Here is an 18,554-nt window from a genome sequence, read left to right as displayed (position 1 = left end):
AATTTTATATCTTCTTGGCTCAGCTTTTGTAATTCATGGGTCTAGGAATCTTTCCATTTCTTATGTGTTTTCTATCTTATTAGAATACAGGGTTTCAAAGTAGGTATTGATGATCAACCAATAACAAATGCTAGCAGGGCTCCCACTGTTGGTGGGAATGTAGACTGGTGTAACCTCTGTGGAAATCTGTGTGGAGACTCTTCAAAAAAACTTAAATAGAGGTTCCATTTGATCCAGCTATCCCCCTTCTTGGTATCTCCCCCCCCAAATAAAAAGCATCATACCATAGCAATATATGCACACCCATGTTTATGACAGGACAGTCTGTAATACCTAAATTTTAGAAATAGCCCAAATGGCCATCAACTGGTGATTGGATAAAGAAGATATGGGTCTTTTTCTAAATGGAGTAATACTCACCCATAAAGATAAACTAGAGTCATTTATAGTTAAATGGACGTATGTGAGACCATACCTTTTTTTTTTTTTTTTTGGTACCAGGGATTGAACTCCGGACCTTGCACTTGCAAAGTAGGCAGCGGCATCACTGAGCTAAATCTCCGGCTCCTAGAGACCATACTCTTAAGTGAAATAAATATGACACACATGGGTAAATGGTTTCAGGGCCAGGGATTTAGCTTAGTGGTTCCACCGCCTGTCTCACAAGCATAAGCTCCTGAGTTCGATCCCTAGTACAAAAAGAAAGAAAGAAAGAAGAAGAAAGAAAGGAATTGTTTCTATGGTGTGGGGAACAAAATATAAATGAGGACTAAAATATATAATATTGTGAAATAGGAAAAAATATTTAAGGAGGAAGGGGAACTAAGGGGCAGGTGAGGAAAAAGAAAGAAGAGAAGGAAAAAAATGATAAAAGAAGGAAATAATGGAAGCAAAGCTTCTGTAAATAGGGAGGGGTGGAGGAATGGAAGGGAGGGAAGGAGAATGGGAAAAAATAAGAACCAAAATATATCATATACAGGTACAAATTCCCTAAAATGAATGTGATTAAAATGTTCACTTAAATTGTACCAATAAACTTGATGAATAAAAAAAGAAATAAGTTGTGGTATGTACATATACCCACTCCTCAAGATGGTTTTCAAACGCATGTACTGCAAACATGTACTAATAAAATTTTAAAAGTAAAAAAGAAATAATCAAAGACAATATGAACTGCTAAATGCCCAGGATTACATCACTGAATTGTGAAGAACTACAAGTAGTAAAGGTGGTTGTAACTAGTTCATTGTCTGTAAATGCCTCTCTGTCAGTCAACTTTTTCTGCCAAAATCTTTGATTAAATATCCGGAGATATACAACTTATTAGAAACAAACAAACAGTAAGTTTATCAAAATCTTAAATTGAGATGAAAATTTAGTGTTTTCAATAAGTCTCAAGTTTAAAGGAGCTTAATAAAGATCACAAACATAGTTTATAAAAAACAGTATATCACTATGATAATATCATAATTCAGAGTCCAAAAGAGATTCAAATGATGTTGAAATACAAAGCTGGTTAATAAAGAAGCAAATTATATGTAATCATATGAATATATGTGTATTATTATTGATCATTCCAAAGTACCAAGTTTTGGTTTAATATTTTCTCTAATTTGGTTTTGATTTTCTATTTCACCTATATTCAGACTTACTGCATTACTTCCAACCTTCCCAATATTTTAGGATCTAATTTGCTGTTTTTTTATCTTTTTTAAAAAACAGAACCAAATTCAGCAAAAGATGAGCAAACTCAAGTTTATTTATTCCAATAAATCAGCAATAGTGAAGAGAACATAAATGAAGTTTATCTATGAATTCCCATTTTCCTTCTCCCTTATCTGTGGTAGGCATTATAAGATCAGTCTGCAGCCAAGATGTAGGATGGCTTTTAACCGGGCTATAATATATATGAAATAAATTAGTAACAAAGTTGAAACTGAGGAGCAGAGCCTTAAAAAGGCAAATAGCAGTTGGTTGTCATTCTTATGACTCCTTATGTCCAAATAGAAGAGATGAGACACAATTTCATTGGGTATATGAAGACTCATGCTCTAAATTATTTGTTCAAAGTGGACTTTAGTTGATAGCATCAGGACACTTCCCTGAGGGGACCTAGAGACTAACTCTCTTCTGGATACTTAAAGTGCTCAACCCAACTCTGAGTACTTGTAGCACACTTAACAGTTTTCAAGCAAACTCTTCTTTCACATGCACCAACCCCAAAGCTAGACTGAGCTGCAGCCAAGGGTTGTACTTCTTGTGTATGTTTTCTCTGCAATAGGCACCTGGGCTTCAGGACAAGGGTCTTAGTTACTTTCTATGTTGCTGAGACGAAATACCTGACATCCATAACATGAAGGAGGAAAGGTTTCTTTTAACTCACATTTCAGTCTATAGTCCACCGGCTCCAGGGTAGGACACCAAGACGGAGCCACATGGTGGAAGTAGCTCAGAAGGCATGGCAGCCATGGAGCAGAGAGTAAGCGAAAGGAAGAGTAAAGAAGTTATTCCAGTCCACACCCCCAGTGACCTACCTCTTCTGACCAGATCCCACCTCCTAATACCAAATCAGCTCTAGACTCCCATAATCCAATCACCTTCCAAAAGCACTGACAATCAGTGCTTGAGGCACTTGGGAGACATCTAGATATAAACCATGACAATTGAGGTCTGAACTTTCAGGTGAATAAGTCTCAGAACTTGGTGAAGTTACACGATTCCCTGTATATGCAGCTCTGTTTCCTTCTGCTGTCACTAGATCCCCAGGCTGACTCCAACGTTCCACCTTCAGAGAAATCTGAAGCATCTGAAAAAAATGTTCAATTTACTTTTAAAAAATCCATTTTAGAAACACCAAAGGATCCTGTGTTTTGCAGTTGAATCTGAAATGTTTCTTTTTTGTTTCACAGTTTCTTAGAGGATATGATTTACCTTCTGCAGCTCAGTAACCTCCAGTACTGTTTGAAAGCTCTCTCTGTTCTCAAGGATTCTTTCAAGCCCTGCCTACAGAAGAAAACTAATATAGCCATTTGGAATTGGCACTGTGGGAAAGGAACCATGAATTGATACACATTAGTATTCAGGTTGTTCTTTGTGAAGTAGTCACACTGTACTGCTGAGCGGACTGTAATTCCAAAGTGACCCCATCTTTGAGTGATCACTGCTTTCTTATTCATGATGCCTCTCGACCCTCTGCTATTCCTCTTGCTGGTAATACCCAGTTGCTAAGCCTTTTTTCACATTGTGGCAGCACAGAATCTCTCCTTATCATGCCCCAGAAATGGGACCTCCCTGAGGATATTTTAACAGAAACCTGAACCTTGTAAAAGACACTTTTCTCCTTCCTCTTGGCCAGCAGCATACAGTTCTTTACAGGTGTTCATCTATACTCTATTGAGTCATTAAATCTGATTTAGCTAAAATATAAGCTTGTCAGGAACAAAGCTTTAACACCTTGTATCCCTTAACCTGCTGAAACAGATAATCCTGATTTTGTTTTGCATTTTTTGTTTTTGAATCAGGGGCTCAATATGTAGCCAGACTGGCCTACAACTCACAGTGATCCTCCTGCCTCAGCCTCCCAAGTGCTGGGATTACAGGCATGCACCACTATGACTGGCTAAGTAATCCTGATTTTGACCCACTGACTTAAAGAGATTGCAGGGTAGGCTGTATGCAGTGCTTGCTTCGGAACCAGGAAACAAATACTGTTAAAACTGAAGAACAAGCAGTATGAAAATTAAACATTATAATAATAAGTAGATCTCTTCAGTGCTTTCTCGCCCAGGCAGCTCAACATATTTTTAAAATATTTTGCTGTATGGCTTTGAGTGAGAGATAGAGGAGTGGAAATATCATATGAGAAAGGGGTAAGTATTGTCACCCCTGAATCTTCACCACAGAAAACAAAGTTTAGCATAAAGTGATCAAATATCACTGAAGGAAAGTTTCAGAGCCTCCAGTATAAAAGGTAAACAGTATACTTGGGACAGAGATGTAGCAGTAGGGTGGATGGTGGAGGGTGGATTCAGTTTTAAGTATATGGGGTTGAAATACAGTGCTCTCAGGCTTTCCTAAGTGGCATGTTCAAATTTACAGTATTTAGATAGTCTTAGTTATTTTCACACAATCACTCCAGCTGTGAAATAGAAGTCTACTTCACATTATTCTGTGACTTTTCAGGGATCATTGGATTTTTCCCTCTAATTAGTCTCTTAATTTCACTCTTTTGAAATTACATATTGTAGAACAATTTTTTCTTTTCTCTGTAACATATCCTCTGGGTTACCAGATTGTAGCCCTGTTCATTGAATTTAAGTATATACACACATGTGCATATGTTATATATTGTATTTATGTATACTGTACATATTCCTGTCAGGTAGTGATTTGACTTGTTCCTCATTCATTCCTACTCTACCCATGGCTAAATTAGTTCTGTCCCATTTATAGCTAATCTCAAATTTCTTTTATTCATTTGAATCTGTGATATGTGACTTTTGCTTTGAACAGGTTATACCTGTGCCTTGTTCTCTCCTATTATATGAGTAAAATGAAACCTTTAACATGTGTTCAATCAGTATGTCTGTTTTATCTTTCTTTTAAAATTACTTCGGAACATTGTCTTTCATAGGATCACCTAGAGTGGCTCATATTTAACTATCATTTTACTTTGATCCTTGAGTAAAGATTTTAATAACATTATGAGCTTAGTTGAAGTTTCTCAGACAATTTTCAAAATGTTTTACCTTGTTTTTAACCTATTTCTTTTTTCTGCAAAGCAAACTTTTTACACTGAGGGGAAGCTGAAATTACATCATCTCAGCAAAGGTCAGATAAGTGTACTTGTAGCAGTAGCTTAGGGTCAAAAATTTTGTTGCATTGGCCGTTTTGTTGTTGCTGTTTTGTTTTGTTTTGCACAACTATTGTTTAGAGGTAAATACTCTATCTCTTCTCAGCATTTCTGATGGTTCTTGTAGGTAACAAGGAAAGGAGATGCTACCAGAACCCCTACAGTGGGTCATAGTCTCCTGTGAGCCATGACAGCACAAGGTGAATTAAAGAATAAAGACAGGAAATCACACTTAGAGAAGAAGCTGGGTTCTGTGCCTGCTCAATGATTCTGTGGGCAGCAAAGATGAAGATACCTCAAGCTTGCCACTATTTATTGGTTTCATAGGGAGTAACAGATGACTCAGAGATGGCAATAATCCTAAATTGACAAGGATCTTATAATCCTAGAAAGTATCGGATGATTTGGAGGGTGCTTAGTAATCCTATGACCATGAGGATCTTATCCTGATGAGGATCTTATGTTGATTAAGATCATAAGATGAGCAAAGTCATTCTTACAACAGTAGATGTGATGAGTTAAGATGATTAAGAATTTCACCTCCCCAGGTGAAATCTTTCTCTTACTACTCAGTTCTCAAGGAACCAGGATGTTTTCAGCTGATGTAATCTTGCCCTTGTGTGTCACGGCATCATAGGACCATTAAGGTCTCAGTTGTGACTGGAGACAAAAATAGAGTTATGTTTTGAGCATGTCATAGCCAGTCTGTGAACAAGAAGATTAGGCCTAATCATAATCTAATTGTGAAATGATTTTCCCCAAAATTATGTGGAATAGCTCCTGACAAGTTCTGATTTACATTTATTGAAGAAGGGTGACATAGTGCAATCTACCTTGTTGTCAACAAAAGCATTATTCTCCAGATTCTTTCCCAACTGCTTAGAAGGTTTGCTTCCCTTTCCCCAGATCCTCCTTTTTCTTTTTCATCCTCCTGTGAATATCAGCCCCCAGGAAAATTTTTGTGATCATTCCTCCACATTTGAAACATGCAAAGTGCTGAAAATCACATTATTTTCTCCCTTTCTTGGGCACCCACATCCAGAGATATACACCTCGAGGAAATAAGCCAAGACCACCAAAATTAGAACAGAAATTAGTTTATCCCAAGCTTGCTATTACAAAGGAGTCAGCCACTATCAGTTATATTTGGCAGAGACTCAAAGGCAGGTGGTAGGGGAGTGGGGAAGTTATAAAATGAAAAACAAGGAAGTCTTAGGAGGTTTCTGATTAGGGAAACATTAATGCGAGGTAACAAGATGTGGAGCATCTTATGTGATTAATTTGAAGAGTGTATTGTACTCTGGTTGGTCCTTAGTTGGAAAATGGAGCAATATATAGGGAAGCTGTAAATCATTGATCAAATCCTCAGTGTTCTGGGTCACTTGTTGCAGACTTTGTGTTCTGCAACACAAACTCCATTTCCATGTTTGTTGCTTCTGTGACTGTGGATCAGAGTCTTATCATCATTTGTAGTCCTACCATTATCTGTGTCTTCAACCTCTCTCTTCTATGATATTTTTACAATGTAAAATGATAGCTATGAATCTAAAGAGGGTAAAAAGAAAAGACTATTTGCAATTTTCAAGAATTTTAACCCTCAACATTTTGTTGCAGCATCATTTTTGTTGCTTGTACAGGTGAGCTGGATACTATGCTATGTTAATTTTTACTTACATATCATATTTATGTTATGCTAGTATAAACCTTGTCAGGTCAGTTCTTGAATTCTTTTTTGCAAACAGGAAGACTAACATTCAGATACAGTAACAAATTCAATGAAAATTACACATCCAGAGACATAATTTTTTTTTTTTTGGTACTGGGGATCGAACTCAGGTCCTTGCTCTTGCGTAGCAGGCGGCAAAACCACTGCACTAAATCCCCAGCCCTAGAGACATAAATGTTTTAACCTATTCTCTAGAGAATATCATGGAAAGTATACATTAAATTTCTAACCCCGCTAATTTGAATATGTGGGGCATGGGAAAAGACATTATTAAATTTTCCTTTATACATTCTTAGAAATTTGGTTAAAGTAATCATATATTTCTTTTATTAAAACAAAAGAAAGTCAATAATCCAGGTCAACAAGAACAAACTTTATTCCTTCTACATACCACAATAACTTTCCTCAGGGAATCTAACTCATAAGTCATTTCATAAACTAAAAATCACATAGAAATTAACTTATCTCAGATAATAAACACATATTGGTTTTGGGAAGAGTGGCTTTCTGAAGAGGTTTAGGATACTATTTGCTGATAACAAATCAAAAAGAGCAAAGAAATTATATATTATTAAAACTATTTCCATTAAGGGTAGTCATTTAACAAACAGGAATTCTGCAATGGATCTTTGTTGGTATTTATATAACTGGTGCTACCCATTCATCGATTTATCAAGTAGTAATTGAAATAGCAATATGTTTTATGCATAGCGTTTTTACTTAAGATTAAATATGAACAAGCAAACAAACCACAGTGTTTAAAAGATTGAGAGCTTTCTGGTTTTAAAATATAATTTTCTAGAAAATCAGGACCATGCAAATAGGAACAGATAAAAGTTTTAAAGACTTTAAGGCAATAATAAGAGGCTAGCATGACGTTATAATCATTTCAATGATGAATCTAAAGAACAAACAAATATATTTTTCAGAAATACTGAAATGAGTATGCAAATTGGAAGCTAACTTATTTTTAGAGAGAAAATATGCTGAAGTACAGAATTTATTTACATGTCTATAGACAATAACTAGTTTGCATTATTATCACTTATTTATTATTTATAAAGTTGTGAAATAACTCCCATAGAATCAGAATCAGATAACAGGGAAGAGAATGATATATAGATGACTGTTCAAAATTTTTTCCTTATAGAGCAAAGACAGATATACAGCATGCATGGCAGACTGCAATTTGTCTGCTCTGGGTTCTTCTCTGCCACACCTCTACTAACAGAATCTTGACTATGTTCCCTACTTCTGCCTTAAAAAGAATTATTATTATTCATCCTTCATCTGCCCAGTGTTTGGTTCAGGGTTAGCCTTAGTTTTGCCCAAAAAAATGTAAAAGTCATTTGCTTGTTTGTTTGTTATGTGAGACATATGGGAAAGCATTATCAAGGGGCAATTCACACAATACTTTTCCTTACCCTTTGCCCCTTTTCTAATCTGGAATACAGAAATAACTATATCTAAGTTAATGACTAAAATTTTTTAGATAATATCTATAACAGTGAGCTTGGTCTTCTCTCACATAACACCCTGGGCTATGGACTTTAAACTACAGACCTTCATTTACAGTCCTGGAGGGTAGGAAACCCATGATTAAGGGAACCAGGTTCCAGGTGAGGACCTTTTTCCTGGCTTGTAGATGCTAACTTTTTCATTGTGTCTTCTCGTGGCAAAAAGTGAGACAGACAGGCAGACAGACAGATGAAGGAAACAATCTGAATACATTTCATCATCAGAAAGGTAGGAGATTCAAGATAGAAATTTTGAAGGAACACAGTTCCACCCAGAGCAGTAGCTAATGTTTGTAATGCCAGGTGCTATTCTGGCATTATATATATATTATTTGTCTAAATTACATAGATAAGAAATATTGGAGTCAGTGTTTGACCAAGGCTGACTGGTGGTAGAATCTATGTTCCCAATCATTGTGTGATCGGTATCTTCTTACAAGGAACAGAGGCACTGGTTCAAAATTCTTTGAGCCACTGAACCAAGACCAAACTCCACCTACAGATGTCTGATCACATAAGAACAATAAAGCCTTATTCATTCAAACTGCAAATAATTCATATGCAACTAACATAGCCATACACCATTTTTCTGCAACTTTCTTTTTCCAAAAGTTTTCCCATTTTTTTTTGGTTTTGGTAGATGACATTTATGAGATTAAGGAAGTCTTTTTTGTTAGTTTTCTAAGAAACTATATTATAGAAATTAGTTTTAGGAAAACCTTGAGGCTTTAGATGATTATCTTCCTTGAGAGAGAATATTTTTTATTTCTGCTTGATGCCTGGGGCCACCGACACCGTGATTACCCTAATCCGACTTCAAATACTGATGGTGAAGCATATAGTTCAGTGGTGAAGCGCTTGACTATCATATACAATGCCCTGTGTTTCATTCCCAGTAAAGACAAAACAAAATAAAACAAAAATATTGAACCTCCAAATTACCCAAACCTGGACTGCAATGTGGGACTGTCTGGCTCCTACATTATTCTGGGTCCCAGCACTTAACTCTCTGAGGTTTACCCCAATTATTTGGTACTCCAGCCCTGAAAGACTGTTACATGTGTTGCACTCCTTTCTTTCTTGGAATAGTCTGCTGCCTTCAGGGCTAAGGAGTTCTTAACAGCATATTTATTTCTCTGCATTTCAACATGTCCTGGATCTCGACACAGTTACTCTTCACAACCCTGTTCTTTAATCTTTTCAAGTAGATCTTAAAAAGTAACTTTCTCACACTTTCTAATGGTTCACGGAGGAAAAGTTACCTGAAGTGCTATATTGAAATTGAAAATTTGTTTTTCCAATAAACTAAATGTTAGCTGACTTTATATCAACACATCCTGTAATCTTCTGAGGTCACAATTTTATTTGCATTTACCATGGACTTGCCCAAAGTCATGTGCTTTGTACTATCTAAAGCCTCCTCAACATTTTTGTAAGTTTTGGAAATGAGAAGACTTCTGATTTTCTAGACCTTTTGCTTCTTTATTCCAAGCTGTATCCTTTCTACTGTATGGCCAGTCACTATAATCAAATTACTTCTGACATGTAAAACAAAATCTTCATATTTCACTCCTCTATGTGTTGTGGCTGCAAAGCTTTGGGTATAGCTGTTTATGGCCAAAGGCTTGAGGAAATAGAAAAACATCATTAGGGCATAAAAATATGAGTAAATATAATTTAACAGTATACCTAAATATCTTCAAAGTTGTTTACTTCCCTCTTCCCTGTGGAATACCTTACTTGTGGTCCTGCTCCCAGCCATCATTCTTACTGCCACATCCTCTCCTTTACCACCTCCCCTGGCCTTATGGTAGCCATAGAATTTAGAATCTCCTGCAGCTTCCCAAGACTCTAGTATTGCTTGTTTTCTCCTCTTCAAAAGCTGTCAACCCCCACATCTCCAAAATTCTGTTCATTTCTAATGAAACACACTTTAAGTCTCTCTCCAATGATTATTTTGAACCAAGTCCAGGTTCAACATTATCTAAAAAGACAATTTTCAGAAAATGGCAAAATCATGACACACACATGCATAAGAATGAACATCTATTGAAGATTTTATTAAATTTATATGACATATAGAAACTGATTCAAAGGAAACTTCAAAAAGCACAAGCAAATAGAGTAAAAGAACAAAACTGCGACTAGTGACCCAAGAACATTTTTGCAGAGGAGAGAGAAGTCAATAGAAATTCTGCTTGACAAGACAGTTTGCATAGCTGTCAGTTACCTGGAATCTAAGAAGTGGAAAATACCTCAAATGCAATGAACAGGCTCTGAAATCAGACTATCGAGAAGGGTGTGCAGTATACAAGGCATAATTTTTAAATGAAATATAAGGTTTTTTCCCCACATTTTTTGTATCCACAAATTCACTAAGGGACACACATGGCTGAACAATAGTTGATTAAGTTGGGGGCCCTCCCTTTCCTGATGAAAGTACTAACCATTCAATTGCACTTCTGTCTTCACTATCATCAAACTGGCAGGCAGTATTTGAACACTGAAGGAAAGCAGTATGACGTTTTCTGGCTTTTTCTTTTTCAGTGAAGAAGAACTATAGGAATTATTTCTTCTTTTCTGTCTCATCTGAATTGTTAAAAAATATTGCCAGCTATTTCTTCCCATTGTTACCTGAAGAAGAAGTCTCTGTCACTTTTGCTGACATCCTGGCTATGGTGTCTTTCATTATCAGTAATTCATCTCAACCCACTGAATGTTGGCACAGATGGCATTGATAGCTAAGGGTTAAGACTTTTAATTTCTTGACTATTAAGGAAATGTTTCAGCTTTTAAAGCAATAATGATGAGATTATAAAATGTCAGAGCCAGAAGGAGACTTAGAAATTATCTAATTCAATGACATATTTTAGTAATGATGACATAGAAGCCCCAGAGGGGCAGTGACCTTTCAGCCCACATCACACTGAAGGGCTGGTGGCATAACAGGTGCTGGGACTCACGAAGCCATGTTGATGCTCTATTTAGTTTGTCTTTTGGCAGCTATTCCTAAGGCAGGCTCTTTATTTCCTCTGGTTTGCTCTGGTAAGTCCTCTCTCTTCATTTCCCCAGGGATTTTTATCCCCACTTTCCAAATGTTCCTGGTGCTTAATTCTCATAAATTAGTATGCTAATTCCTAGTTAAATAAGGAACTGTTCACAGATGAAGCTTTCTCTACTTCCAGCAATTATTTTGCATTGGATGTGAGACTCTTATAAAGCCTATCAGAATGAAAATAATGAATTTCTCATGACTGAAAAAGTGTTTAAAAATATAACCACAGTTATTTGATAGTCCAGATTTTTCAGTCTATTTTTGTGCAGCTATAACAGAATATCTGAGACTGGGAAATTTATAAAAAGCAGAAATTTATTTCTCACTATTTGGGACCCTGAGAAGTGCAATATCAAAGCATTGACCAGTTTGATAAAGGCCGCATCCTGCTTCCCAGGTGATGCTTTCAATGGTGCATACTCCAGAGAAGAGGAACAGTCTCATTGAAAGAGTCAGAAGAGCAGAAGCAAGCAAACCCATTCTCACAAACCCTTTTTATACTGGCATCAGTGAGTTGAAGGGAGTGCAGCCTTCCTGGCCTACACAATTCCCAGTAGGCCCCACCTTTCAACACAATTGTGTGGGACAAGTTTCCATCACATTATTTTTGCAGGGGAAAAAATCATTCAAACCACACCAGCCATCAAGTAGAGTTCCATTTTCATATCTTGAAAGTGACCTTCAATATCTCAGTTCTGAAGAACAGAATACAATGGAAGCAATAATGCTTCCTCATGATGCTGGGTCATGGAAAGCAGATATGATCTTCAGGGATCTCTCTTAGGATACATATTCTTGCAGGCTGGAGCTTCCGCATAAGCAATCATCTGCCCTGAAGATGGCATGCTGAAGAGAATCCAGGGAGAGATTCCTGAGATATCTCAGTTAGGACATGAGAGACAAAAGTTTCACAGGAACTTAGGCCCAAATAAAGAACTAATTAACTATTCCTGATCCATACCCAGAACTCTAAAAAAGAATAGTATTAAGCAGCCACTGCTCCTTAACTATTAAGTTTACAGCAGTTTGTTGCTCAACAATGGATAACCAGAACAGGCCCTTTGAGACACGGTGAAATATTTGGGCCCTGAAAACCTTTGAGTATAGTCATAAAAAAGATTGCTAAGGCACAGTGCAGTCTCCAGGTAACGAGTGTGCAATTCTCATTCCTTCAGCTTGACTGAGAGCTCATTATAGTAATTCTCTTTTTAACAAGAAACTCTAAACTGATGATAAAACCCAGACACTCCACCGAATATAGGTCCTTGTTTCCCATGGCAACCTTCATTGACAGTGAAGCCATTTTCTCCACTGTTTGGCACAGTTACATATAGGAACAGTACAATGAAATAGAGCATATTTTCCTATAAAAAATTGCCCTAATACAATTCCATGCACCCTGCAAAGCTGAAGATGTTCTAATATTTGACACAAAAGTACATCAATCATTTCAGAAGTGGAATTTGGTGCAAGGCAAGGAACCGATTTGTCTGAGGTCTCTCTATGTGTCCAGTGTACAAGGCTTGGAGTGTGCAACCCTTTCTCTTGCTCTCATCCTATTTCAAAGGCTTAGGTTCCTGCTTTTTAGTGATCCTAAGAAGCTGAAATCAATAAAGCATTTTAAATTTCTTTTTAACAATAGTTTTTAAATTGTAAAAACAGGGACAAGAGTGGATCATTTTTGCTTTAACTGCTTCTTTCCTTCTTTGCTGATTCATTTGCCAAATGTTTGTATATTTTATAAACATCTCTGTAATCAAGTAGTTCAGAACTGGATTCCTTGTTCAAAGACTGTGTCAACTTGTGCTAGGATTTGAAGAACACATAGTGCTGACTGTGAATTCAACAATTAAGACAAAAACATTCCTTTATGATATTTTATTTAAAAAAGAACCTGACACATATACGTTTAAATGTACTTAGAAGCAGTGCTCTTTGATTTAGAACTTAGGGTTAATATTTTTCATTATAATGACTTAAACACATATTCAGATAAGACAAATAAGGCCAGTCTTTAATAAGGACAATTAAATAAGAGACAGAAAAAAGAGAGAAAGAAAGAAAGGAAGGAAGGAAGAAAGAGGAAAAGAAAGAGAGGAAAAAAGAAAAAGACAGAGCTCTGATCAAACTGCTCCTGAAGGCTATCCTAATTCATGTCTTATTCTGTTATGTCATCAGTTATTACTGTAAGCTACTATGAGCTGTGTTTTTTTTCTTTTTAGCAACAAAAGTATCCTGTGACTTAGTGACAGTATCACATCTCTTGCAAAATTTATTAAAAACTTAATTTCTAATAATATTGCAGAATATATTGTTTGGACAGTCTCTCTGATGGGAAACAACTAAAAATACCAGATATCTTTCTAAATAATATCTTCAAGAAGGATGAAGTAGATATTTAAAATGATAATAAGTTATTGCAGTGAAATCTGCAACCTAAGCGGTAGTCACTTTTATTCTGAGAATAATTTTGAACTTTTCTTTGGGCATAGTTACAGAATTCATGAATGTAGAATAAGTAATTCAAGGCCAAGGTCCCATTTAGTGTAGTAGTCTAATAGGAGATCACCTCGTCTTCAAAGATAGAACCCCTCAAGATATGGGAGACCCCGAAGTAGACTTCCATTTCCTTTCTACCTTCAGGGAATTGGAGAAAATTTTGCCTTAGTGTTGAACAGTGCGAGACTATGAAAGTCAGTAAGAATTTGGAATCCCAGCTGGCTCTCATTTGGATATCCAGCCCGAATTACCATCACTTATGTTACCACCACCACCACCCCCCCGCCAAAAAAACTCACAGGTATCTAAAATACAATCAAATAATGAAGCAGAAAGCTAAGCATGAACATCTGAAAAGAAAGTGATTTCTGACTTGGCCATGACATATAAGTACTAGCTGCTGAGGTGTTTTTAGAAAGCAATAGCATCATGAAGGCCTGGTATGGTCAACAAGGAAATGCATCCAGGCTCTGGTAGAAAATCTCTTTTCACTTATCAAATTTAATGAACATGCACACCTCTGATGACCCATTAGGATGAATGAGACCACAAGAAGAGTCTGGAGAAGACATAATTGGACCATGATATCTCCAGCAGGGCACTAAAACTTTAGTGTCTGGGAATCTTTTCCATTGGAATTCAGGGTAGAGAAAATTAAGAATAGCAATGATGTTGAATTTGACCTCAGCCAGTGGGCCCAGAAACAGTATTAGTTTAAAAATTCCTTCACCTTCTGTGTTGGGGAAGTGGCTGATCACAAAGATCACTTTGGTGTTATGTGTCCCAGGATAATACCGGACGCCATTTTCCCTTCATACTCCTTTTGAATGAAAGATAATGTGGATTACTCCCTTGTCTATCTGCCTTTCTAAATCCCCAAGCTCCTTTCCTTCAAAATTTTCACCACTGATAAACATTCCTTCTATTTTAATAGACTGAATGAAATAATCTTCTTAATTATACAGTACTTTTTTACTTTCACAGTGATAGACTGGTTCTATAATTGATATCAGTAAACAAAATTTGAATTTTTGAAATATGTTAAGATTCTGAAACAATGGTGGGTTGTTGGAAATGAAGTAGATCTCACTTAGATGTTTTGCTAGAAGCAACCTGATCTAACCATTAGGACAAATCTTTCAGATATACCTATTCTTGTTAGTATTAAGGATATCAGATTTGTAACAAAAGAAAGGAAAAGAATATGACAGATGAGTTGAAAAGTGCATCTATTTGGAATTAGGCCAGCATTTGAATACCAGGGTCTGTGGCTAACTGGCTGTGTGATTTGGGGTGAACTTGGTGTAATTGCTATTCCTAGGGGATACTTCTCATGCTCTTTCAGCTGAATCTTGGCTGTCAGTCAAGCCACATATCCTCTTGTAGGCATTTGCTGTGTTAGTATATCTGGTTTCAGTCCAGGACTGTCTTCATTTTTCATTCTCATTATGGCTGCAAATAAGCGGCCATGATAATAAGTTATTTAACACTTAATTCATGACTACCAGGTGTAGAAATACTTATTCACCAGAAGGGTGGGACCTCATATTGATCTTGTTTCCCTCTTTGACAGAGACTATAATGCTAGATAAGAGATATGTGTTAGAAATACTCTCATCAAGGAACGTGGTAACAATACTCACACATATTTGAAGGAGATGAAATAGATGTATGGTAATAAACCTAGGACGTTTGAATGAGAAATATTCTTAAAGGATCCTAATGAAGAAAAAAATATGTTTCAATGGGAAAGTATCCAGTGTCTACATATGGTAGATCTTTCTGAGTTATCAGGTTCTGGGCTTTTGTTATTTTGCAAGTTGATGCAAATTGAAAAACATCCAAATTCTGTCTAGTCCAGGAGTGTTTTCATTATTGTTTTCATTTTGATTTCATTTTGTTTTCTTTTGTTTTGTTAAGACAGAGTCTGTGTAATTCAAGGTGGCGTCAAACTTGTGATCATGCCTCAGGACCCCAGATTCTAGGATTACAGGTGTGTGGCCACTCCCAATTCACCTAGTAGAGTTTTGGTTGACTTCCCTCTCTGGTGGAAAAACTAGTTTTGCCTTCATGTGAAGTTCAATTCCATTACTCCATAAGCATTTGTACTTTTCATATTTTTCCTTTAAACTGGTTAGCAAAACTGCCCATTTTTCTGACTAAATGAGAAAATCGTTACCTTTAAACATGATCATTTTTTTTTTTTTTTTTTTTGGTACCAGAGATTGAATTCAGGACCTTATGCTTGCAAGGCAGGCAGCAGCACTGCTGAGCTAAATCCCCAGCCTAAACATGTTTATTTTTATATCAGCAAAAGTAATGACTTTACCTTTTTCTGGAAATACCTTTTTACCATTAAGGAGAACCTAAATCAATAATACTGTATTAAGCAATACTAGGACTGGCAACACTATCCTGTGTTTGTGGTTAATTAGTTTTTCCAGAAAGTACCTGCTCCTAGAAAGCTAAATCTGTGAGGCAATTACAGTAGCTTATTTATCAAGATGAGAAGACTAATCCTCTAGGGTCGCTTGCAGAGTGTCAATTCACCAACCAACTGATTCAAGCTATTAACAATATTAAAAGCTGTTTTGCTATATTAGTTCCCTACCATGCTAACCTTGGCTTACAAATTCCCATTTAAGGACCTAGAATCCTACAACCCTATTAACACCCTTCCCTACATTCATTTGGGAACAGCACCAATTCCTTCCTTCCTGTCTGGCTGCCTGTTTTGCTTCCTTCCTTCTTTTCTATTCTTTCTTTTCTCCTTCCTTCTTTTTTTCTTTTCTTTTTTCTTTTCTTCTCTCTCTCTCTCCCTCTCTCTTTCTTTCTTTTTTTCTTTTTCTTTACCAGTTCCTTTAAAGAGATGCACTCCCTTTTTGAATTTAGTGTAAAATTTCTTTTTGCATGATCCAACCATTTTTCCTGATAGTATATGTCTGTGTGTGAGTGTGTGTGTGTGTGTATGTGTGTGTATGTGATGTATACTTGCATTTGTATGTGGTAGGATCCCAGAAGTTGACAACAGGAATTATGACTATCAGCTATTTTTCCAGAAGGTATACACTAGGTACGCAGATTACAATCATTTTGCCTTCCTTTTCTTTTTTTCCTCTTCCTTCTCCTCTGTCTCCTCCTTTTCCTCTACCCCTTCCTCCTCCTCTTTTGGGTCCTTCTCCTCTTCTCCCTCTTCTTCTTAGCAAAGTTAAGTTGCCCTTTATTGCTAGAGATTCAGATCAGGGTTTGTCATTGTATTGCATGCCTTTTAGGAGCCCAAAAGGTAATTTGAAGTATTTGAAAATCATGAGGTCATTTTTTTCCCAAATATCCAGTAATTTTAGGGAAAAGTTTAAATAAAGGACAAAATAAGATGTAGCTGAAAGATTATATTAGTAAGAAATAAGTATATTTAGGGCTGCAAATGTACTCACTGTATTTAAATGTGCTAAAGAGACATATCTCGTTTCTAATTGAACTAGTCTGCTCCTTCTCTTGAGTCACACTCACACTCACACACACACACACACACACACACACATACACAGTGTAGAGAAGTGGGGAGAGAAATACTTAGTCCAATCCATTAAGTTCAGTTCATCCATATACACTGAGTCTTGTTTTTTAGTTAAAATGGTCCCTTTTGGGTTTGTGTTGCCTCATGTAAGAGGGGAGATACTTGATTTGTAGTGGCATTTGGGGGAAGTCTTTTTGTCCACTGAGGTCTGTCTTGCAGACTGCTCTCCCTAGCCATATGCTTGCTGTCCTGCACCAAGTTCACTACTTCACTTGCCTCTTACAGACACTGACCTGTTCTCTTCATGTGGAGCATGTGAGGACATACAATGTCTCTCCTAGAGTCTCCTTGCTTGCTTAAATATTTCCAAGGGAAGATGCTATTTCCTTCCCTTCAATTTTCTTCCCTTTAATATCAACCTCACTGTTTTCTAAAGTCCTCCCTGTTCCCTTTGAGAAGAAAGAAAATGCTCCTGCAACTTCATCACTTCAATATCTTTATTTTCTACCCATTATTCCTCAAGGTCAGAAGTTTCTGCTTCTACTTCCTTTCTTCCCAGGACTCCCCAGTGTAAAATCATAGGACAAATTCAAAATTGCAGGCATGGAGAGCCTTTGCAAAAGTATTTGAGAGAATAAATTGCAGTGTTTCCATTTCTTTCCTGTATTCTTCAAATCTCGTCTACCTAAGGGGGCAGATATAATTTTTTAAAATATATCACCTTTCAGTCTCTCTTTTCATTTTAGTAAAAATGAAACCCTAAACATTAATTTCGCCACCAGTAATTGTATCTTTGCCTCTGAGTGTGAAACTTTCCAGTACAATGAACCAAGAGTGAATTACAACTGATACAGCTACATGTTGTATTTGAGGAAATTTTAGAGTAATGCAAAGACAACAAGAGAGACAAAAACAAGGACTCTGCAGGAAATCAAAGCCCCCTACATCTGCAGCTAAGCAAACATTACTTAGAGCCTAACTCTTGGACACATATACATAAAACCTCATTATAAAGCTTTTTCTATCTTCTTTCTCCCAGCTCTGGACACTAACCTTCTTGAGGAGAAGCATCACTAGGTATCTCTTTAACTCCGGTGAGTGATATCACATATCAGGAACAGAACAGAGCACTTGTTGAAAATGTTGCATGAAAGAAGGAAATGGTTACTATGTGTCCATTGGATCAACATCCACGTAGTAACTTAAAGAGCTAAGGAGTATTCCCCCATGATTTTGGGAACTTTACCCAAAGTATTGCAGTCTCACAACAGTTTCTTGTGTTTCCCCATTTTAGAGCTCACAAAACTAAGGCTCACCCAGAAGAGACAGAAGAGCAGTAGCTGCTAAGGCGCAAATCCCAGCCCAGCCCATCAGCTCCACCACAGCCA

This window comes from Heterocephalus glaber, unplaced genomic scaffold (genome assembly GCF_053883595.1).
Source record: "Heterocephalus glaber isolate CG9 unplaced genomic scaffold, H.glaber_assembly_v1.0 deba00000470, whole genome shotgun sequence".
Taxonomy (NCBI): domain Eukaryota; kingdom Metazoa; phylum Chordata; class Mammalia; order Rodentia; family Bathyergidae; genus Heterocephalus; species Heterocephalus glaber.
The sequence above is the reverse complement of the archived record's forward strand: the minus strand, read 5'-3'. Positions refer to the sequence as shown.